This window comes from Equus caballus, chromosome 1 (assembly GCF_041296265.1).
Source record: "Equus caballus isolate H_3958 breed thoroughbred chromosome 1, TB-T2T, whole genome shotgun sequence".
Classification (NCBI taxonomy): domain Eukaryota; kingdom Metazoa; phylum Chordata; class Mammalia; order Perissodactyla; family Equidae; genus Equus; species Equus caballus.
Window position 1 is genome coordinate 67,250,503 of NC_091684.1, and position 23,362 is coordinate 67,273,864.

The following is a 23,362-nucleotide window of genomic DNA, read 5'->3' on the forward strand; positions in this document are numbered from 1 at the left end:
AGGGGCTGGTGGCCCCCACCCCTCAGACGTCCCTCTTGCTTATCAGCATTTTTCCCCTCCTCTCCTGTCCCCTCTACACAATGGAAGCTCTAACCTCTCCAAGCCTCAGTTTTTTCATCTGTAAAGTGGGGGAATCGTACTCATCTCCTAGGGCTGTGGGAAGATTCAAGAATATATTGCAACTATAACTTTGAACACAGTGTGAGGACATAGTCCACCCTGAGTAAACATTAGCAGTCCTTGCTGCCCTGTCATGGTCTCCTTGTAGTTGTGCACAGCCCGTTCCTGTTTCTCTGGAGACACATCCCCCTGCTTCGCTGCCTCTTCATCTTCCATGGTGGCCAAAGCCTATCCGAATGTTCCCCCCTGCACCCACCCGTGTGCCATGTGGGTGCCTTTCCTCCAGCACAGGCCCTGAACTGAGGAATATATGGAATGCCCGAGAAATCCTGGAGCTGACAGCTGCATGCTCCCCCGCTGGGACCCCAGGAGGTTTTGGCAGGGGGCTCAGGGCTCCGTTAGTGTTTGCTGAGAGGAGCAGTGGCTTCTCTGCGGGGCATTGGGACAGCGTGTGTAACCCTCAGGTGTGTCTGCTTTTTGTTTGCCAACGACAGGTCCCAAAAGCTCCTGGGCAGTCCTGGGGATGCCCTGGAGGGAGCACAAACACCAATGTCCTGGGGGCTCAGGGCAGCACCGCCCAAAGCAGAAAAGCCCCCCGCACCTAACTGGACCCAGGGCAGCCTTAACCACTGGGTCTCTAGTGACTTGAGTGCTCCCTCCCCACCCCCGGGTGGCAGCCCAGCCCAGGGAGGGGATCCCCCAGAGGTCAGCATCAGGCCAGGGAAAGGGGCAAGGGCCAAGCGTTGCTTCCTTTTGTGAGCACAGTCTCCCTCTGTCCACGCCACTTTGATCCTTGAAGCAGGGATGGGTCCTCCACCCTCCTGGTGCCAGTGCCCAAAGGCACCAGTGAGCAGCAGGCACTCCCAGTGGGCAGGCTTCTGCTGGGGAAGAGGGGCCATCACTGCCTGGCCACCCTCCTGCCCTGCCCACCCCGTGGTGAGCCAGGCCCTGCAGCCTGCCCACTTGGCCCATAATGAATCCTCTCCAGCCTCAGGCCTGCCAGGGGCTGAGAATCCTCTCGGAGCTTTGCATGGCGGTGTACCTTCTTCGAGAAATGTGTTCCATGACCTGGGTAAGATCTTTGTCCTCAAGTTATAGTCTCTGCAATGGAGATTTCTTCCTAGCTTGTGACTTCCTGATTGCCCTCTCCTCTCTCCCAGGGGTGTGGGGTGCACCCATGGTGCTCTGTGGGCTTTTGTGCAGACAGAACCCAGCCTCTGGCCAGGCCTGGTCTGGGCCAGCTTCCCTGAACACCTCCCTGGTCTTATCTACAGCCTTGCTGGCACCCCCACCCAGGTGATCTGGAGCTTGAAGTTTCCCTCTGCCACCTGAGTTGCCTCTTCTGTAAAATGGGGGCACCCTCGCCCTCACAGGCCTGATGTAACTGCAGGAGCTACTGAGTGAGCAAGGGCATGGTTTTGCGCCCTCCATGCTTGTGCGCTTCCTGGTGGTGGCACCTGTGACTCTCCCTGCGCACTATACTGTGCCTACAGCGCTTGGCACAGTCCTCAGCCTCTGCAGGAATACTGTATTTCTTCAGGTTCATGGCTATAGTTCATTTGAGTGTGAATGTTCTGTATCAAAATGGGCAAAAAGTACTCACTAAGAAGTTTTGAGTGAGTGAATGAGCAAATGAAGAGCTGGCTCTGGGTAGGGCACTGTGGGGAATGTGAAAAAACACAGGGTCCCGGGCCTCTGGGAGCAGAAGTCCCCAGATGAAGCTGTCAGAGCTGGAAGGCACCGGATGTGCAGGGCCAAGCCTGGGCTTGGGAGTGAAGTAGGGCTGAGCCTATTGCCAGGGTGGGTGTTGGAGATAGAAGGATAAGAGGGAACCTTTGAAAATGTTATGTGGGCTTTGCATCTGTGCACATAGATCATGTGTCCATGCAGTTGAGCATGCTTGTGTCCGCGTGGGAGACGTTTACAAGTTGAATGATTGTTGGATGAGTGTATATGGTGGTGTTCTCGTGGGTTTGTGCAGATCTGTGAACACAGGGGGTGTTGGAAATATGTCTGTGATGTGGGAGGGGCGTGTTGGGAGCCAGGTGGTATATGTGTGTAAGAGTTAAGATGTCTTGACCCCTTTGGGGCATGCAGGCACCCGCACCATCCCTGCCCCCCCAGCCCTGCACTAACCAGTTGTGTGACCCTGGCGAAGGTTACTGAAGCTCTGTGAGGCCTCAGCCTCCGCATCCATTAATAGGGATGATAACACAGAGATCTCAAGGTTGCTGTGAGGAACCCCCGAGACCATGGGCCTGGCACAAAGGATGCCCTCCATAAATGTTAGTGTCACCATGCTAGGGTAGGAGGAATGGTCCCCCGAATGGCCTCTGGGCCCGGGACTCTAGGAAGGAGTCCCAGAACAAAGGCAGTCACTGTGCCTGGCCCTCCCCTTATCCCGCTAAACCAGAGGGCAGACCTGGAGCTCTGAGAGGGGGCTCGCCCTGAGGCCTGGACATTTCTAGGGATATTCTTCCCCCCTGAGAGATGTCCAAGGACACCTGGCCCAGTCGCCCTTCTCACTGCACCACTCACTGAACCAGGGGCTTGGGGGGAGCCTGGGAATGCTCGTTGGATCTGACCCTGGAAGGCCTGTCCCACCCTAGGGAAGATGACTCTGGACCCTCCCAGACCTTCAGGAAAGGGTGTTCCGCAGCTTCCTGGGGAAATCAGCCCTGGCTCTCCACAGCTTCCGCTCTGCCTGTCTCAGGGGTGGCAAAAGAATTCTGTGAATAGTCTCAGTGCTACATGCAGAGAGAGATTTTTCAGATTGTCGGTGTATCAGAGCACTGTAGAATCTGGAGACCACCTGCATTCTACTCCTCACAAGAAGTCACTCACCTTCCAGAGCCGCTGCTTTCCCCGTCTGAAAAATAGAGTTGTTGATTCCTGTTCTTCTTAGCACTGGGATTAAAGGACCCAGGGCAGGCTGGGTCTCTGAGCTCTCCCAGCCCTATCTTTCAGGCACAGCCGCCTAGGCAAGGAACAGTGGCCTCCCTCGGTGGCCTGGCTCCTTCTCAAGCTGGCCTTGCCTCTTCCCACTGAGCCTTGGTATCCTGTCCCCAGCTCTCTGAACTCACCTGGGCTACTCTTCCCCTTAGGGAGTAGGGGAATGTGGGGAGGGAGAACACCTGGCCAGGTGGCCCTACCTTAAATGCGCCACCTAGGGACCTGACTTCGGGGTGCAAAGTAAACAAAGGTCAGGGTCACTGGCCACTTCCAAACCTGAGGTTACAAGTTGGAGCAGGGTGTGAAAATATCTGATTTTTGTAGAGCTCTTTAGAGTCCAGAAAGGTACTTCCACCTATATGGGACCTTCTCTCCCCTGGGAGGGGAGTTACTGTCATTACCAGCGTTGGGCAGCTAGCGGAACTGAGGGCAGGGGGTAGGGGCCTCCGGGTGGAGTTGAGGCTGACGCTCTGGCCTTCTGCCTTCAGTGCCTCCCAGGAAACCCTTCCTCTCCTCTTCCCTGACAGCACCTGAGTGGGTGTGGGGTCCAGACCACAGGATCCTCACTTGGGTCTGGGGCTTGGTTAGGGGCCCCTGAGCAGAGGAAGGATGAGACTGGAACCCCAAAAGATATCCACCTGCTGAGCACCCAGCATGCCCTGTGTAGATGCACGGGCCTGCACACACAGGCACACAGCCACATAAACAAACACAGGCACACATAGCCTCCTCGTGCTTGGGATGTCCCCTATCCATTTAGACAACTTGATTGTAGCTTAAATTCTCATTTTAGCCAACTTTGTTTTTACTGGTTGAACAACTATCACTTGTTTCTGTATACTTCAGAAGCAATGTCCCCAGGGGAGAAGTAGTCTGTTTTCTTAAGCCGAATACTGGAAGCCAATAGGAGTGACTGTTCCACTTCTAAGGTTTTCCAGCGGCTGCCTGACAAGCCCTGCTAAGCCCCTAATTAGGCAGCCCAGGCATCTCAGTTTAGAGCCCAGCCGGCTGGGGGTGCCCTATTTGAGGGCCAGGGCAGGGCAAGTTCGAGGCCTGAACCCAGGAGATGGAGGCTTGTCCTCTCCCCCATTCAAGGAGAGCTGAGCTTACTGCCCACCATCCCAGAGCCTTGGCCCTGAGGACAATATGCAGGGCATGACAGCTGAGTCGGGGTGCTCTGGGTTTGAAGGAAGCCACATCATCAAGTCAGGGTGGCCTTTAAGCCCACGCTGAATCTGGTGGGAAAGCTACTACATGCTGTTCTTGCTCCAGGCACTGGGAGGCCACCCATGATAGAGCACAGCCTGCCCATCCGCCTTCACTGTTGAAGAAACTGAGGCTCAAAAAGCTGAAGCAGCCTGCCACAGTCACTGAGCTCATTACAGCCAGGACTGTGGGCCACCAAAGTCCTGCATCAAAGTCAGCGTGACATTTGGTACCATGGAGAGGAGGGACCAGTTGGGTGGGAAAAGACTTCCCTGGAGAGGTGAAGCTGACCCATGAAATATGGAGGGTGGTTTAGACAGGTAGAGAGAGGAAAGAAGTGCCAAGAGAGCTGGCAGAGATGAAGGGCATCAGGATGGAGGCTTTGGAAGCCAAACACCTATTGTTTTTCGCCATAGTCGTGATTTTCAGTACGTTGCCCAATGGTCTCCATGCACTTTTGCTGGGGAAGAAGGGCATGTAGTTGAAAAAAACATAAGCCTTGTAGCCAGGCTCATCCTGCAACCTAGAGTTTTGTCTGCTGCTGAACACAACAGCTTGTGCCAGCTCGCCCCCTGCAGGGCCTTGGCCTCCAGCCTGGTCTGGCTCAGTCCTATGGTGCCATGGAGCCTCCGTTGCTGCCCTGGGAGGCATTGCCCCTCACTCAGCCCAGACCTGTTCCCTGCAGCCTCTGAGAGGTTCAGGTTTCTGCCCACCAGATGGGCAGCACCCCCTGTTCCCCTCAACTGCAGGTCAGCTCACAACACTGCCCTACTCCTGCCACCTGAACCCCCCAGATGCCATCTGCCACCCTGTTTCCAGGCAGCAGGTAGGCGGCAATGGGGCAGGTAGGGGGCTCCAGCTCTGAGGGGCAGGTAGTGCCCAGCCTGCCACCTTGCACTTGGGTTGTCCCCACCTTTCTAGGAATAAACGAGAGCAGGTCTGGTGAAATGTCGGGGTGTGTAAGGGGGATTCCCCTAGTATCTCGCTCAGCGTCTCTGCATGTATGAGCAGTGAGGTCTGTGTGGGCATCTCTATGTATCCACGGATCTGACTGCCTCCGTCCCGTACGTGGCCGTTCCCCAGGCATCTCTGTCTGCCCCACTGTGGCTCTACCCTGTTGTGTCTGTGTGCCTCTCCTCCTGCCCCTTCCATGTCTCTGTCTCTGCATCTCTGTGTCCCTGCCTGTCTCTGTCTCTCAGTTCTGAGTTGATGAGGGTGCCTTTGCCATCAGAGCCACCTCCCCTCACATTGGGTTGCTCTGCTTAATTTCATTTTCCCAGGGCTCCAACTTAGAGAAATAAACCCTCCCTCCCCACCCCTGCACTTTTTTGATTTAACAAGCCTACTTGAAAACAATAGTGATTTCCACATCGATCATAAACAGAAGTGATTACCATACAATTACAGCCTGAACCGTCAGCTTGGATGCAATCACTGAGCCACATTGTAAATCGGAAGACAATTGCCTGCAGAATTACCCCCAAATTGGCTTAAGTGGCAACAAAAGAGTTTTGGCATTTGGGGGAGGGGTAGGGGGAATGCTGGTGGTCCTAGCAGCAGAGGGTCCCCATTGGGGAGCTCTTAGGGTGTCTTACTTGCCTTTGAGGAGTGGCTTGTCAGGGAGAGCTGCCTGCCATTCATTTTCCTTCAATTACTGCTCCTTGTCCATCTTGCACAGTTTGTTATAAATTCATTTATACTGATATGTGAGTGGCTAAGTATACCTTTGACTGGGACAGCAGAGAGGGGTGAATCTGGGGGGAGGGAGTGTTCCAGGGAGGCCTCCTCAGCTCACCTGGTATACCCCTCTCCCCCCTCCCATCTTGTCTCTGGCTCTTCTGGATCGCTTCATCCCCCTAGGCTCTTCTCCTGGCCTGGCTCCTACTGTAGCCTTCCCTCCCCATCTCCCAGCCTGGTGGTAATCTCCCCCCAGCAACCTCCTGCTTTCCATCCAGGGCAGCCTGCTCCCTCCTACAGTTGCAGTGTGTCCCCGGCATTCTTCCCAGCTGCCTTGGCCAGCTAGAAGCCACAGTGCCTGGCCCAGTGAGCCAGGTAAGCCCACCCCGGGAAGCCTGCCAGCCACCCCTGCAGCAAGTTCCAAGAGGGGCTCACAAAGCAGGCCTCCATTGACCCGGGCCTGCCTCTTTCTAGGCTTGTTTTTTTGAGAAGTCCTTTACCAGCAGGTCGTCTCTTGAGTGTCTGAAGACTGGACTCCTAAGCTCTGGCTTGTTCTTTGGGGGACTTGTGTTCTCTTGGGAGATGATTTCCCTCTGGGGTCAGGCTGCTCTGAAGGTACTGGGAAAACCTGCCCACTTGCATACTTAGATTCTATCAGATTTGTCCAAATCCAGGTTTTAAGTGATTTTGCATGTTCCATCTGATCCTCACAGAAGGATTTGCACATGCTTGTAATTTTATCCTTGCTTTTGATAGAGGGGTGACGTGGCTTGCACCAGGTCACACAGCTGATCAGTGAGGAGTGCTTATTCCTAGATGCCGTCTCTCCAGCCTTCCCAGACTCACAGGACACAGGCTGGGGGTCTCACTTGGTCTCTGACCTGTCCTGAGACCTCAGACAATGCCAGTGATTTGAACAAGTCCCAGCAAGCGAGCACTTGCAGGGTGCTGAGTTCTGCTTGTAGGTTCGTTAGTGCCTCTCATCCCCGCTGCAGCCCTGTGATGGGACATCGGGTCCTCACTGAGGGGACTCGCCTCACTCCGAGCCCTCGGGTTCCTGGCACCAGAAGCTGGTTTGAAGCTGTGTCTGCCAGCCTTCTGAGCCTGTGCTTAAGCGACGTCCTGTGAAGCTGGAGGAAGCCTGACATCCCTGAGCTCTCTCACCAGTCCTTGTGTCACCAAGGCTCCCTGTCTGGTTGCCGTGGTCACTCTGCAAAAGCCTCCGGACAGGGCCCCATCTAGAGTAGCTATATTTAGAACACAAAATTCAGTCAGCTGCCCCAACTCTGCCTTATGCTGAGAGAGGCCTCTGTGCCCCCATGGGCTTAGCCTGAGGGGCTGGGGCAAGCTGGGCAGGGCCTGGCTTAGGGGCAACTCAGGGTGCCCCTGTGCCTGGCATCCACCTCCTCAGCACTGGCCTTGAGGGGAGAGGCCGGCTGATCCATAGCCCTGCCTTCAAACGCCCACCCCCAGGCTTCACTCCTGCCGTGCGTCTCCTGGGTAGCCAGGTGTCCAGTGGGAAGAGGGAGGTTGAAAGCCACAGAGCCCTGGACTCGAGTTCTGTCTCTGCCACTTTGTGGCTGTGCCATCTTCACTTCTGCGCCTCGCAGCTTTCTCTTTAAAATGGAAGCCCTGCTGGACTACTGGGTGGCAAAGGGGACTGTGTTATCAGTTCAGGGTCTTCAGGTAACACTGCTGCTATCCTTGGCCTCGGAACCCAGCTGGCCCTTCGAGAAGGAAAGGGCCTAGCCTTTGTTGAGCACGTGTCACATGCAAAACTTTGCTCCAGACCTTCTGGGGCTACCTGGTTCACCCTTCACCACCACCCTGAAAAGGCAGCAACCGCTGAATCTGCCGTGTTCTGCACTAGAGCCAGAGCCCCCTGTGGCCGTGTACACTTAAATGTAACGAAGTGAGGTTAAATAAAACTTAAAACTCAGCTCCTCGGTCACAGTAGCCACATTTCAAGTGCTCAGTAGCTACACGTGGCCCATGGCTCCCATTTTGGACAATGCATATATAGAACATTTCCATCATTGCAGAAGTTCTGTTGGACGGGCTGCACTGTGTTAGCATCCCATTTCGCAGCAGGGACATTGTGGACTAGATCAGTGGCTCGGCACACTCCTCTCCTGGAGGAGAGGGAGCTGGATGCAAACCTGGGCCCATCAGCTTACAGCTCTCCTTTATTGCCAGCTCGGATGCCTCCCCTTTTCACGTACTGTCCATGGGCTCCTCAAGGGCAAGGGCTGTATTTGCTCTGTACCCCAGTGCCCGACCCAAGGCCTGCCCCAGGGGGGTACTTGGGGCAGTGTTTGCTGAGTGGGTGATGGAATGAATGACTGAATGAGCACTGCCTGCTAAAACTTAGAGGTACACTTAACTCCCCTCCTGCTGGAGGAGGCACAGAGCCAGCTGCTGAGGGGTGATGGATGGCGCCTCTCCCAAGATAAATGTGGCAGTCGAGGTAATCGGATTGTGTGTGTGACGGTCTAATTTGTAGGCAAGGGTAGGAAGCGCCAGCCATGCCTCACCCCAGCCGCCCATATTAGTCTAATCAAATGCCCAGTATCTAAATAACTGGGCCCCAGTGATGGATGATGTGAGCTTTGTTAAATGCTGTTGCCCTGTCAAGCCAAACTTCCCAAGGCCCTGCCAGGCTCCTGGGCTCTCTAATTTGTTTTTTCTTCCTTGATTATCTCTGTGTGGGGCAGGGAAGAGGGGCTAGGACTCTTCTGTCTGTCTTAAGTCTCTGGTTTTTCAGGAAGGAGGAGGAAGAGGCCAGAGTTGGGGGAGAAGTGAGATGAAGCCACCTTCTGCCTCTTCTGAGAAGTCTTCCTTTGTCGCTGCAGACAGCCTTGGGGAGCCCGACTCCCCAGAGCCCTTGAACCTGGGCCTCATCACCATGCACTGTGTCCTTCTCTTTCAGACTCTCCTGCCACCCTGGGCTAGCCTTTTCATTCTCTTAATGGTGTATTTTGGTATGCCAGAAGGTTTTCACTTAAATGTTGGAAAATTTATCAACTTTCCCTTATGGTTAGTGCTTGTTGTGTCCTATTTGAGAATATTCTCCAATCCCAGGGTCATGGAGATATTCTCCTGTGTCATCTTCCAGGCAGTGTATTGTTTCGCTCTTTTTTTTTGTCTGTGGTGTGAGGTAGGGGTCAAGTTTCCAGTCTGGTCATTCTGAGCTCTGAGCATCTGCCATGTGCCCCAGACCAGGCAGGGTCCTTGGAGAGACAAGAGGTAGAAGAGGCACAGTCCTGTCCTCCAGGAGTGACAGTCGTTTTGAGCTGAAGCATGTGTTCTTAAAAAGGAACTTGAGGGGCCGCCCTGGTTGCGCAGCGGTTAAGTGTGCACATTCTGTTTCAGCAGCCCAGGGTTCGCCGGTTTGGATCCCAGGTGTGGACATGGCACCACTTAGCAAGCCATGTTGTGGTAGGCGTCCCACATATAAAGTAGAGGAAGATGGGTTTGGGTGTTAGCTCAGTTCCAGTCTGCCTCAGAAAAGAGAGGAGGATTGGCAGATGTTAGCTCAGGGCTAATCTTCCTCGGGTGGGGGGAGGGAATGGAACTTGAGAACAGCACGTACACCTTGCTACCTTCTGCATCAGGGTGGGATCCCCGTACACACTGTGCCTGTGCCCAGTGCTTCTGTGGTGTTGGTTGTCACTGTATGTCTGTATGTCAGGCATTGTTCTAGGCTCTGAGGATGTGGCCATGACCGCAGCACACAGAAACTCCTGCTCTGGAAGACCTTTTGCTCCAGTGCAGGGGGTGGGGTGTCAGATGGTAAATAAGATAAAAAGTAGAAGGTAGTAAGTGCTCTGGAAAGCAGTTCAGCGGAGGAGGGATGTAGAGGAGTCAGCTGGCGGAGGAGGAGTTGCAGTCTATAAACTGGAAAGGTCAGGGAAGCCCTGGCTGAGCGGAGGAGGGGGTGAACCACGTGGATTTCCAGGGCCAGAACCTTCTGGGCAGACATTGCAAAGGCTGTGATATATGCAAATAACATAAGAACTCTGGAAGGAAAACCCAGAGCCATTCGTGTGATTCCCCTGGTGAGAGGAACTGGGCAAGAAGAGTGAGTTGGGGAAGACTGTTCTTCAGTACATATCTTTTTTTCTACTTCTGTACATTTTTAATCATGTGCACACATTACTTCTTTAAAATAACATTTAAAAGTTAAGAAGGGAGGGTGGTGAAATGCAACAGAGGTGGAACCATCAGATGGAATAGAAAAACTATGGGTTTGGAGGCCAGCGAATGTGAGCCCTAAACCCTCTTCTGGTCTCTGTCTGAAGTGTTAGCTTTCTAAAGAGAATGGATTTGTGTATTACTTATGTAAATAAAAAGTAATTTCATTAGTTAAAAATAAATAGATCCCACTCTGCCAGTTGTTTTGGCTGATTCTCCTTGGGTAGGTTCCTTAACCTCTCTGAGCACCAGTTTCATCCTGGAAAATGGGGGTTGTGATCCTGGCATCACAGGCTTGTCAGGAATGTGAACAAAGAAAAGGGGTGTGTCAAGTTTCTGCCTGGCCTGCAGTTGACCTTCCCGAGGGCATGTCCCTGCATGGGCCAGCTCTCTTCATGGCAGAGGCAGAGAGTATATCCCTGTCCTCAGATTCTCCAAGGGCTGGAGGTCCCAGGCAGGCCCAGGCTCTGCATTCCGGCTCCCACAGAGGCAGTTGGATTTGCTCTGGACTCCCAGACTGACAGCCATCCTAGATGCTTTGGCCCTGCTGGGTGGTCAGTTGGGAGAGTGCAGGCCTTCAGAGCCACCTCAGGATCCAGCTTGCCCAACTGGGGTCTGCTTGGCTGGGGCCAGCTGGTCATTTGGCTCCAACAGCCGTCTCTGCCCAGTGTTTCCTTCTCTCTGGGTGCTGTTAATTTTTTATGGCCTCCATCAGAGGCAGAAGGCAGAGAGCTGTTTCCTGCAGGGAGAGAGCAGGCACTGGAAGGGGGAGGTGGGAGGGAGAGCCAGTGGTGATTAAACACTGCAGAGACCTAAACAAATGATGGCTCCCTCCCCTAGTTGCTCTGAAAGAGACACAGGGAGCCAGGCCTGAACTGCAGATGGCCCAGGCTGCTGTCTTCCCCCGCCTGCCTGCACAACTGTTCTGGGGCTGCTTCCTGAGAGCCACAGCCATGCTGAGCTATGCAGGACCTAACTCAGCCCTTCAGCCACTTGGTGCGGCAGGCCCCAAGGCAGGGAGGGCACAGGGCACACTAGCACACGAGCAAGCGGTGGAGCCGAAAACTGTGTTATGGGGAGATGGTAGTAGTTATCTCACAGAGTGTAGGCTTGAATGAGACAGGGCGTACAGAGTGCTGAGAAAACTGCCTGGCCTGAATCAGGTTCTCCGTCTGCAGTAGCCACTGTCAAGCTTGCCTCGTTACTCCTTTAGAGCAGCTAGTGAGATACCTTTACATGCAGGTGAAGAAACCTGCCAGGGTCTTGCCCAAGACCACACAGTTCATAGCTAGTAGATAAAACCCAGGCTCACTCATTCCTGACTCCCTGCCCAGTGCTCTTTCTCCTGTACCAAGGCCAGGAAGAGAATCCGGGGTCAAACCTCCAGGGCCTTGAAAACAAAGAAAGGGTAAGTCAGCAGCAGTGTTGGAGACCATCAGCCAAGCACAGGGTTCTCTTGGCATGAGAGCTTGTGCATATTCTGAACCCACAGGGGAAAGGAAGGAATGGTTCCCTCCCCCTCCATTCATGCAGCAAATGGCACCTGAGCTCACCCCTCAGTCTAGGGCAGTGGTTCTCAAAAAGGGGTCCCCAGACCGTCAGGATCAGCATCACCTGGGAACTTGTTAGAAATGCACATTCTCAGGCTCCACACTGGACCCACTTGAAGCCAACAACCCACTGGTGGTGAGGCTCAGCACTCTGTATTTTTACAAGCTTTCCAGATGATTCTGATGCACTGGCAAAACTGGGAACCTCTGCCCTGGAGACCCAGGTGGTTCAGTCCTGCCCTGGGACCTCACCATCCGGGACTCAGACTCACCCAGACGTCACCCAGGTGTGTTACACTCTGAGTAACAAGTGCAGCTAGGAAACACTAGATGTAAATGGAATTCTCATAAACGATTCTTATTTTCATTGCAGCAAGGCAGCTGGACATTTAAAGAAACCTCACAGGGAATCATTTCATCACATAAAGCAGCTTCTGCAAAGAAAAATGTCCCCTCTTGTTTCCTGTCCCCCCCACCGCAAGTGTTCTGTAAATTCAGTCTCTATGTCAGGTTCTCTTCAAATGCTGTCTACCTATACATAACTAAAACTAGTGGATAGTGTGCTAAAAGAGTGACAAATAGTCTCCAAAATGCATCAGGGACCCCTGCAGTTTAGAAGGAGAGCCCCGTAGGACAAATGGAGGCCACTCTGGTGTTTCAAGCAGCCCGGTCATCCACTACCAAACCCTGCTGGGCATCTGGAGAGGTCGTAACTGCCGGGCATGGGTGGTTTCCAGAGCTTCAGCAAACATCCACACTCAGGGTTTCTCAGAAAAGGAGGGGAGTGACCAATTAGGAAGCCAAGACATAGAAATGTGAAATGTGCAGGTGAGCTACTGCTCTTGCTGAATAAATGGATAAGAGAGAAAACCCGGTGACACGATTTTGGATAGAGAACGCACTGGAAGGTTGTCATCTCCCACTGTGCAGGATCAGGAAGGAGCATCTCAGTCTCCACTGAATGTCGCTCAAGAGGCCAGGTCATGTGCCCCTGAGCTAAAACAGCTGCCTGATTTCCAGAGGGACTGCAGCTCGAGCAGGAGCCCTGCCTCTGCCACTAAGCCACCTGCCCTGTGGCTCAGGCCTTACCCTCACAAGCCTGGGGTGGGAAGAAAGGAATCGCCCTCTGCGTTTCTTGAACCAGGAAGCTGAGATTCTTGGAGGTTAACCAGGTCACCTAGCCAGGGGAAGCAGGGAAGGAGGGAGTGGGTGGGGTGGGGTGGGGGGTCCGGTCAGCAGGTTTTTCCTGAATCTCTTCTTTCTCAAAGAGCAGCGAGTGGCCTGAACCCAACTTGGTAGTCGAGGGTGTGGATCAGCTGGCAAAGTGCTGCCCGGCCCAGATCTCTCTCCTGCCCCTGTCACTGTAGCACACACCTCCTCAGTCACTCTTTAGGGCTGAGAGTCTTTCCAGGTAGTTCCTTTATAGAAACTAAGGTGTCCTGGGATTGGCACCTCCCAAGCTTTAGTCTCAGGACCAGGACCCTGGGATGGTCTACCCTGGCTTCATGAGCCCAGGCTGGGTCTAAGGAAATTGCCATTTGAGGCACCCCTGATTTGTCGCTGGCTCCTGGCTCACAGGAAGAGCCAAGGGCCTGGGATTGGACATGGGGGCCAGAGCGAATGGAGGGAATGCACAGCAAAGCCTCTCAGTGCTCAGACTCACAGCTCCCTTGGGGTCCATGAAGGTGGATGGCTGTGGTGTTCTCGGGAGTCTGGTTGACCCTGGAAAGGGCCTGGCCTCACACTGACCTCTCCTTCTTATGCTGGGAGTAGACGACACAGCCAAACTGACTACCTAGCAGGGAAGCCTCAGAAAAGTAAATTACCCAGGGAAGAAACTGATTCCTATAACCCCTCCTTAACCCTCGGGCTTCCTGAGAAGAAGCAATGGGCAGTGGTGTTTAGCTCCCAGGAGAAACTTCATGAAGAATAGAAAGCAGGCTCTCAGGTAGCATCTGCTGGAATGACGGGCGTGCAGGCTGTGTGGGTCCTGGGGACACGGTTCCTGTGGAGGCAGGGCGAGGGTGGCTCCGTTCTTGTCTTACAGACTCAACGGGAGTGTCGTCCCATCGCCTGCAGCGTGTGGGGAGCATCCTTGCTGCCCTGTATCCTTGCCCTCATCCTGTTTGGGTGCTGCCTTGAAGCTAGATGGAGGTGGGGAGACTCTTGGCTCTAGGCATACCCCGCTATGGATGTTCTGGTCAATCCCTGGGTAGCCAAAGAGATCTGTCCTGTGTCCTTCTGGAATATGAGGACAGGTGCACAAGAGGCCTCTTGGCCTCAGTCTGTTGTGGGGGTGGCTCAGGCCCCTCTTGCCTGGCTAGCACACTTGCTTTGCTATTAATGCTGTATAATTTTCAGCTGAGGTGGTCAAGATCCCCACCTTTGCCCTGCTGCCAGCAAATACCCTGGGTAAGATGAGAAGGTCCTGCTTTGCTGCTGGCCTGCCATAAGTTCAAGGGTGCCCTGAGCCACTTACCTTGCTTTCCTGTGCTCACCCCTCATGTCTAACATGGGGGCTGTGACTCCCCCACAGCCAGGTGGCTTGTGTGGGTCCAGGGGGCAAGGGGTGTATGAACCAGTCCTTCGAGGGGGTGGAGTACACAGTGGCGGCTCCCTGCCGGCTGGTGTCTGGACCTCAACACTTTGGCTGGCAGGACTCAGGGGCACCGCCCAGAACAGGGCATTCTCTTTCTGACGAAAAGCCTCCCAAGCTTGTTATGAGTGTCTTTTCACTTGAAGCTGAGTTATCCAGGAAGGCCCAGATGGTGGTGTGAGGTGGGCAGGGAATTTTCAGGCTGGGATTTTCCTAAAGCCTACAGACAGGCTCAACCCGTCTGGCATCTCCTCTTGGGTCCGAGCATCCTGCCCTGAGGCCTCTGCAGAGTGAGGCGCGGCCAGACCGGTTTGGGAATCAACCCTGCTGTCTCCAAGGTCCCCCAGAATTCAGTTCCCAGATGAGGTCACACACCTTGAGACTCCCAGCTCCTGCCAACCAGGTAGCGCTTGGGGAGGGGAGTGGGAGCGTGCGAGGAGCCTTCCGGAGGGAGGGCTCTTGAGGAGTCCCTCTCGGGCCAGGCTGGACTGCAGGACCTTCAAGCATGAGGAAGCAGGTAGGGCCCAGCAGGGCAGGCCATGAGCCTCATTCACATCCTGGGCTGACCAAACCATCAACCTGGTCAGTCCTCCCTTCACATGGGGCCCAAGCGTGTGCGTGGACGAGAGGGGTGGACAGAGATGGAGAGGGACAGGGTCACTCACAGCTGGAGGGCTAGCGGACAATTCATCCCTGTTTTAACTTTCCTACTCACAGTCTGGGAGATAACAGAGCAGAGTGTGGGAATGCTCTAGAAAAACCAGCAGTTGAAACTCAGGGCACCGTACTGTTGCTGCTGGTGGTAATGCAATGATACAGCTGTTTTGTAGGAGAGGAAGATTTTCCCCCAAGGAAAACATCTCTGTTCCAGGGGTCAGCTGTCAGGGCCACCAGAATCCACTCTACAACCCCCAGGAATGATGTCTCCTGTAATTAGGGGGACTGCCTAACAGTGGCCCCAGCAGCTGAGGCTACAGAGTTCTCCCCTCCCACCTGCCCCGGGGCCCCCTCACTCCTGGGTCCTAAACACACCAGCTGTAGGACCTCAGCAGATCCACTCCCTGCTGTCAGCTCTAGGCACCTGGGCAGGGTGAGATCTCTGGAGCCCTTTCTATCTATAGCCCATACCTGGGGAGGGGCATGTCCAGGCCAGGTGTGAGGATGGCCAGCTCATCCCATAGCACCTACAGAGTGAGAAGAAGTCAAGGCTGGCCTCAGCCCTGAGAAGCGTGACCCTGCTGTGAGACCAGGGCTGATTCATGGGGCCACAGACTTCAGAGAACACAGCGCCCACCCCCTCTTTGACATATGGCCCAGAGAGAGGAGGAAGTTGTCTGAGGTCACACAGGAAGTTGGTAGCAGACTGGGGACAAGAAGCTGGGATAGCGATGAATCACAGGAATGGGAGGTGGGCGGGATGTGCTGAGCCATCTCCTGGGGATGTGCCTGCTCTCAGATATGTGGCATGACAGACTTCGGAGGATAAAAGGGAAACCATCCTGCATCAGCAGCAGGGCCCCTGCCCTGTGGGGTGACTGTGGTTGAATCATCCCCTCTTGGGCCTCGATTTCTGTTTCGTAAAACATGGACATCCACATCCAGCCTCTCGCCTGGGGATTTGTGAGACCCAGATGAGGGAGAGGTTGCAGGCAGTCGGGAAAAACGAAGGGCTGTCTGTGTGCCCTCATGATCCCCTTAGGTCCTCCTAAGGAGTAGGTGAGCAGGGCCCTAATGGTCATCCCATTTTAAAGACACACACACGTGGCTCCAGGCTGCCCTGCTGGGTCAGTGGCCACATTAGGGCTGACGCTGGTCTCTGGAGGCTGAGCAGCCTCTGACTGCCCCTGGCTCCCACCCTTCCGTGGTCATGAGCATCCTGTGCTCTTTCCTCCGGGGAGGAGGTGACCCAAGAGAACTGGCAGGGAGCGGGCCCATTTTCCATTTCTGGGGACACCCAGCAATGGCGGGCCTACAGGGGAGGGCACAGTAACAATTCTGTGGGTAGCTCTATTTTCAGGGGTCATGGGCCAGAGCAGGACGGCTGTAAAGTCTGCCCCAGCCCCCACGCCCAGGCGCCACTGAGAGAGGAGTCTGCCTTGACTGGCCGCTGGCACTGCATGACCCGAGAGCTGAGTCAGAAGTGAGCTCAGTCAGGGCTCAGTTCCATGGAGGCCTCGGGTCTGCTCAGTACAGAGTGTCTGGCAGGGAAGACACTGGGTGTGGGCACAGCTGGGTGCTAGGGAGCACCCAGTGTGAAGGAGGAGGTACAAGGCTGGGCCCGAGGCATATAAACATTTTTATGATCTTGGAGATGGGTGAAAGGAAGGGTATTTTATTAGAGGAACAGCACATAGATGGGGAAAGAGAAACCTCTTAATCTTAAAGGGACATGTGCTCAAAAACAACAACAGAAACAGTAATAGTTTATTTTCATATAATCCTTCCTATATGACAGGCCTTGTACCAGCATTTTATGTGTATTAGATTGTTTAATCCTCATGACTTTAGGAGGTAGGGTAAGATTTATTATTCCTATTTTACAAAAGGGAAAACCAGAGCAAGCAGATGTTAAATAACTTCCCAAGGTCACACAGCTGCTAAATGTCTGACCTGGGATCTGAACCCAGGTGACCTGGCTCCAGTGTCTGTGCTCTTGGCCACTCTGCCATCTGGAGGCAGGAGGTAGTCAGCATTTCACAGCTTCTGGGTTTCCAGTTGAGACTCTGGCACAACATGTGCCATTTCTCACATGTCACGTAAAGCTCAGGCCCTTCCTTCATATGGGGACTTCTCATGGCAGGCCTGTGTGCAGAGGTGCCTCTGCTGTCTCCCCACTTTACAGATGAGACAGAATAGCCCAGGCCCGTGTCATCTCAAACCCCCATGTCCTCCTCCCCCTTCCCCTCCCCTCCCCTCCCAGCCCCTCCCCACTCCTTCTCTGCATGGGTTCCCAGGTGTAGGCAGGAGTCTCCACTATCTCTGACCCTCTGGGCAATGGTGCCAGGACCCCTTGTTTGGGGGATGAAAAAGGAAGGTCAGAGGGTAGGAGGGTGTGGCCTGGGTGTGGGAGACAGGAGGAGGAGGCTCAGGGAGCCCTAGGTGAGGTAGTCTAGGAAGGCCCTCCGTCTTCCCCTGTGGGACAGACAGTGTTAAGATGAACACTGATGTCAATCCACAAGCAGAGAAAAAACCAGGGCTGCAGCGCCTCCAAAGTTTACGAGCTGATGTTGTTTCTGTAAACTCTTACCTTTCATTCCCTATTTCAGTGTGGCCCACCAGTGGCTGTGCATGTCGCTAAATCAGTGTCATTTGACTCAGTTGTAGGTTTTGCTTGATAACAGCACCAATCTCTAGATGCACCCATGATAGGATTCCATGCAGGGTTGATGCTCCTGAGGTCAGTCCAGGTCCCAAGGAATCGGGAGATGCCAGCAGGTTTAAAAGCCACAGGGTGCCAGGTCACAGGCACTTCGCTGATCATCTGGGTCTCAGACAGCGTACTCACTGTCTGTCCATCTTTCCCACCTTGTCGAATATCGGTTTATCTAGCTGTGATTCATTTCAACCCATTAGTTGTGTGTTGGCTGCATGGCCAGTGCCAAACACCATGCTGGGGACCGGGGTTGGAGAAGTGAACCCTGTGAATCCCACTGGGGCTCTCGGCATTCACGCCCTCCTTACCAAACACCACATCTTTCCCCTTGGTAGCCTGGCTCTCTCACTCTTTTCTGCATCCATTGAGCATCTACTGTCTCCCAGGCCCGGTGCAGCCTCTGGGGACACAGATTGGAAACTGGTGATCAGAATACACGTGTGGAAAAATTCCTCCTAGCCGCCTTGCAGAGTGGATTGGCAGGAGGCAGTTTGGAGACTGAGAAGAATGATAGGAGGCACTTGTCATAATTCAGCAAGAACAGACAAGGCTGCAGAAGGTGATTGGAACAGGCAAGAAGCAAAGGGGACACACTGCAAAGATAATCAGGCCACGATGACATGTGGGTGGGGCAGGGCAGGGACATCTGCTTGATTTGCTCCCTGGCAATTCCAGTGGGTATGGGAACAGGGACTTGGACGTGTGGGGAGGAAGGCGGAGGGGAGGAGCCCGGTGCAGAGCCTGGTTCTTTGCCCTGACTCACCAGGCAAGGCCCTCCAGATGCCTGTGCCAGGCTTCCCATCAGGAAATGGGGCCACCAGGCTTCTGCTGCCACTTCAGAGGGTCTTGTGAGCTGATGGTATGGAAGCATTTGAAAATGTATCGTTAATGTTTTTAACAGAACAGTGAACCCCGCTTGCATGCTCTCGGGAGCTCTTTCTGCCTCATTCTGCCTGACTCTTCCTCAATCCTCCCTCAGGGTATGGTTGGAGCCTTGGCTGCTGCCTGGAGGGCCTCCTCCTGGGCACCCCTGGGTCTCAGAAGCTCCTCCTCCCCCCCCACCCCACACACACACACACACACACAGAGTTCCTCTGTTCTACAGCAGCCTTTTAGCTGCTAAGATGCTCTCTGATACTGAATACGCCTTTGTTTCATTTTGTGTGTAGTTTCTCCAGTCTGCAGCACATTTGATAATTCTCTTGCTTGGCCCTTACATCCAGTCCAGGTCTCTGTACCCTCCTCCCCAGAAGGCCTTTCATCCTCCCCATGCACCCCACTATTGCTCCCATCCCTAACCACTTCCCAGACTTTACTGGGGATGAGCATCCCAGGCCTCTCACTGAACATCCCCCTGCTCACCTCCTTAGGGAACAGAAGGCTTTTTTCCTCTGGCCACATGGCTGCCTCTGGTTTCTGGCTCCTTTTTAAGCCCGAGTCCACCCTAGTGAGGGACAGCCTTTCACATGTGCCCGGGGGAGCCTGTCTGCCCTTTTGATGCTTGACTCTCAGACCCCAGCCTCTGCCTCCCCTCCACTTCCCACCAGCTCATTGTCTGCTGGTGACCCGGCTGATCTGGGGAATGCAGCTCCACCCTCCCTGCCTGGAACCCAGGCAATTCCCAAATTGGGTGTGCAGCCTCTTCCTTCCACTTTCTCTCTGGTACCTACCACAGCTGAGACCAGTGGCCCCATGCTAGTCTGGTCAACCTGTCCCCTCTGCCAGGAGCTGCAGCTACAGAGGCAAATGCAAGACCTGTCACTGTCCTCAGGGAGGGCACATCTGGGACAAGCCAGGACTAAGATGCCCCAGGACTCCACTCCAGACCTGCCCTCACTCTTACACCTGGTTTCTTTTTTCTTTCCCCTCGAGGACACTGTGGTGGTGGCGGCTGGCTGCAGGGGGTGGAGCCAGGAAGATTCTGGGGAACAAGTCTCGGGAACTTGGCTCTCCCTCGGTGCCCTCCCTCAGACCTGTGTCCTGCGCCCCTCCTGATTCTCAGACATGGCGTTCATGTCCATTTCTCTTCCAGAGGAGTTCCTGCTGCTGTAGCTATGGCATCCTTCAGAGCAGGGCCCCTTAGACACGTCTGCTGGATCCCATTAATAGAAGATGCCCCCCATTGTCACACACACCGCTATTTCATGTATTGCTAGGAAGGAAAAACACACTGTCGATCACACCGTGACACGGCATCAACTGTAAGACTTGCTGCTGGCAAATGACCCTAGTGGTTTAAGTCCATGGCAAGTCTGGAATGGCAACCCCAGTGCCCTTCGTGAGTTCCTGGATGAGCTACAAAGACAAGTGCAGGCAATGGGAGCTCAAGAGGTCAACCTGTCGTTTCTTCTCCCTGGCTCGAGTCCCCTGTCCCTTCCACTGATCCCTCAGGGCTGCTGCTTCCCCTGTGGACGTGGCCATTTGGAACTTGGCTGCTGAAGGCCAGGGCCCCAGACAGTGCCAAGTGAGATGCCCAGCCTGGGTCTTGAGCTGTTCTGGATCACAAGGAGCCCCCCATTCAAGATGCCTGCCATTGGGCTGGGGAAGTACATTCTGTCCACACTGCTGGAGAGTCCTTCGGGGGACCCTAGGGAAGCCAGAATACCTCCCTTCTGGGGCCAAAAGCACCTTTCCATGGACTAAAGTGGAGGCAGAGCTGCCTCTGAAGGGGAATTGATTTTTGCTTCCTGTGGCAAGTGGGCAGACAGGCCTGGTCTTGGGGGCCCGGGGCTTGTAGATACCCTGTGCCCACCCATGCCCTGTGAGCTTCCAGAGCTGCACACCTATCCTTTTCCCTGTGATCAGAAGTGGACAGAGATGCCAAGGCCCCATAACCACCCATTGGTCACTCATCTACCAACCAAGGTCAGTAATGCTGTCATTGCAAACGTGCGTGTGTGCTTGGCACTGTTCCTGTGCTTCATCATGGTGACTCAGCTCATCCTTGCAACTGCCCTAATGAGATAGGGAGTAGAATTACCACCACCCCATTTTAGAGTGAGGAAACTGAGGTACAGGAAGGTTAGGTGACTTGCTCGGGTGTCACATGGATGTTAGATACCAAGTCAGGATCAGGTCTTGCAGGCTGGTTCTGGAGTTGGTGCTCACCAGCCCTCCCTGTGCCGTGGGATGTGGCGGTGGGAACAGGATTGAGGGGCTGCTTTTCTGGGGCTGGTGTGAGTTACAGGGTCTCTTGGTCCTCTGCCCACCCTCCCTCCCCTCCTTTTCTGGCTTTTGCTTGGATACTCCTGCAGCTGATTGACAACGCCAGTTTATAGTTCACATCCATCCTGTGAGGCAAGCAGCTCCTGTTAAGCCCATTTCGCAGGTGGGAGCTCTAAGTGGTGAGACAGCCTGGGTGAAATCCACAGCTGGAGAGTGGCAGGACATGATTGAAGCCCCATCTGGACTTCAGAGCCAGTGCACCTAGCCTCTGCTCCCCACGGCCTGCCTGCCATCCTCCCTCCTCTCCCTTCCTCTCTCTTGGGGTGGTGTAGGCACTGGTGCCCATCAGGGCTGCCTTGACATCTTCAGGAGGGGCCTGGGAAGGCTTCTCTCACTCTTGAGGCACTTTACCACCTATGGAGAATAGAGCGCATTTGCAGACGTCCCACCTGCTCTCCAGAGACCACACACAATGCTTTCAGGGACTCCATGCTTACTATGCACTAGATACTGTTTTAAGCACTTCGTAATTGTTAGTGTCATTTAAACGTCACAATGATTCTAAGGAGTGAGCTTAGTATTATGCCCATTTGATAGGTCAAGAAACTAAAGCCCAGAGAGCTTGTTTAATTTGGCCAAGGTCACATAGCTAGCTGTAGGTGGTGGAACCCAGAATGTTGAGGTCCCTCACCATGAACCCCAGGGCATCAGCTGCCTCCTAGGGTCAGGAGAGTGAGAGGCGGGGCTGCCTCCCAGTCTTACCTGGCTCTGCATGTTGTCCTGAGAGGTTTGGACTTCCTGTGGGAGTCATGAAGAGTTGCAGCAGGTGTGCTGACCCAGTCCACTGCACCGCAGGAACTCCAGCACATGGCAGGGGCTTGGCAGCTATTTGCTGAGTGAATACTGGGTGGATAATCAAAGACCTTGGTACCTAAGATGAGAATGGATCGGAGTAGGGGGAGCCTGGCAACAAGGATGCCAGTTTGAAGGGGTGCAGGAAGGCCTGGTGAGCTCGTTTTACACATTTTGGGCTATGCATGCTTACGTGTTTCATGCTGAGAAGTCTGGGAAGTGCTTGGAAGTCTGGGCCAAGGCTCAGAGTTGGTAATTGGGGTCAAAGGCGACCTCCCACCACCGGCACAGCCCCTAGATGAGGGCTGAGGACAACAAGATGGGGTTAGTGAGGCGGCAGCCCAATGGCACAGTGGTTAAGTTCACACGTTCTGCTTTGGCGGCCCGGGGTTCACTGATTCGGATCCCAGGTGCAGACCTACTCACTGTTTCATGCTGTGGCATGCTGTGGCAGGCGTCCCATATAAAATAGAGGAAAATGGTCATGGATGTTAGCTCAGGGCCAATCTTCCTCAGCAAAAAGAGGAGGATTGGTGGCAGCTATTAGCTTAGGGCCAGTCTTCCTCAAAAAAGAAAAGAAAAAAGATAGAGTTAGTGAAGAGCCTGGCTCCCTGCCAGCCCAAGAGCCCAGATTCCTGGGTTCCCCACCCAGCTCAGCACCTGCTTGTCACAGAGACCCTGCCTCGGGTGAGGGCACCACCTGAGAGGTGCAGCCCCAAAGAGATGAGTTTGCTCCTAGCTGTGCCCCTATTCCTCCTCCCCTACGGAAGCCAGGACTCATTGCAGCAGAGGGGGCAGTTGGTACTGCTGTAGTCCTGCTGTCAGCCTCAGGAGGAGGTGGTCCCATCCAGCCTGCACTGCCCTTGCCTCCCTGGCTGTGCACTGAGCCTCTGCTCCCAACAGCCCCCCTGCTTTCTCGTTTCTGACAGGCAGAAGGCCCTCCCTGCACCAACACCCCAAATTAGAAGGGATCCAAAAAGAATGCAAAGTGCAGCCAAAGTTCCTTTCCATGCCCCTCTCCGACAAGCATCGGAACCTCTCACTGCCGAAAGCTGGATGGCATTAGTTGACAGCTGTGCAGGTGGGCTGTACGTACATGGGGCTTGGGCAGCAGGAGGCCAGGCTCTGCCATGATGCACCAATTGAAGGTCCTCTGTCGAAGAGGGGAGGCCGTCACGCGCTGCCCAAGGTTGTCATGAGGCCAAGTAAGCTGCTCATGTCCCTTTCCCCCTTGTAATGGGGGAAAGGGACATGAGATCATAGCTGCTGTTTCAGTCTGGTGTCCTCTGTACAAAAAGGGGGCCCTGGGGACCACCCCTGTTACCACTGGTGAGTAGCACTCATAGGACGAGGTAGGAGGCTGACTATGATGGCTGTCCAGACATAGGAGAGGCACTCCTGACCCCACCTGCAGCAGGTTAGGATGGCTGGTGTCTCTTCCTGAAATTGCCCCCCCTCCTTGCTGCTGGGTGTGCTCTGTGCCAAGCACATCAAGCCTTCCCATCCCTCGACTCTTCATGCCTGATGCCCCAACAAGTGCACAGAGAAAATAAATGCAGGACCAAAGTGGTATGCAGGCAGGACCCACCTCATTGGAGCAGGCACACTCAGCTCAGCTGTGCAGACAGCCCAGATCCAGGGACCCACCTGCTGGGCTATCTTTCTTTCCTCGTGTAA

At 54.3% G+C, this 23,362-nt stretch overlaps 1 protein-coding gene across 39 annotated transcripts in view; it reads left to right on the forward strand.

Moving 5' to 3' along the window:
* ZMIZ1 (zinc finger MIZ-type containing 1) overlaps positions 1-23,362 on the forward strand; it is a 238,649-nt gene that overhangs the window by 176,245 nt on the left and 39,042 nt on the right. Inside the window, exon 1 of one of the 39 annotated variants that reach the window (XM_070228068.1) lies at positions 19,541-20,533. The exons of 37 other annotated variants lie outside the window; for them this stretch is intronic. The gene's annotated coding sequence lies outside the window, so the exon portion shown is untranslated. Of the gene's footprint in view, positions 1-19,540; positions 20,534-23,362 lie in introns of those variants that run through there. One more of the 39 variants, XM_005602523.4, reaches the window with a different exon arrangement.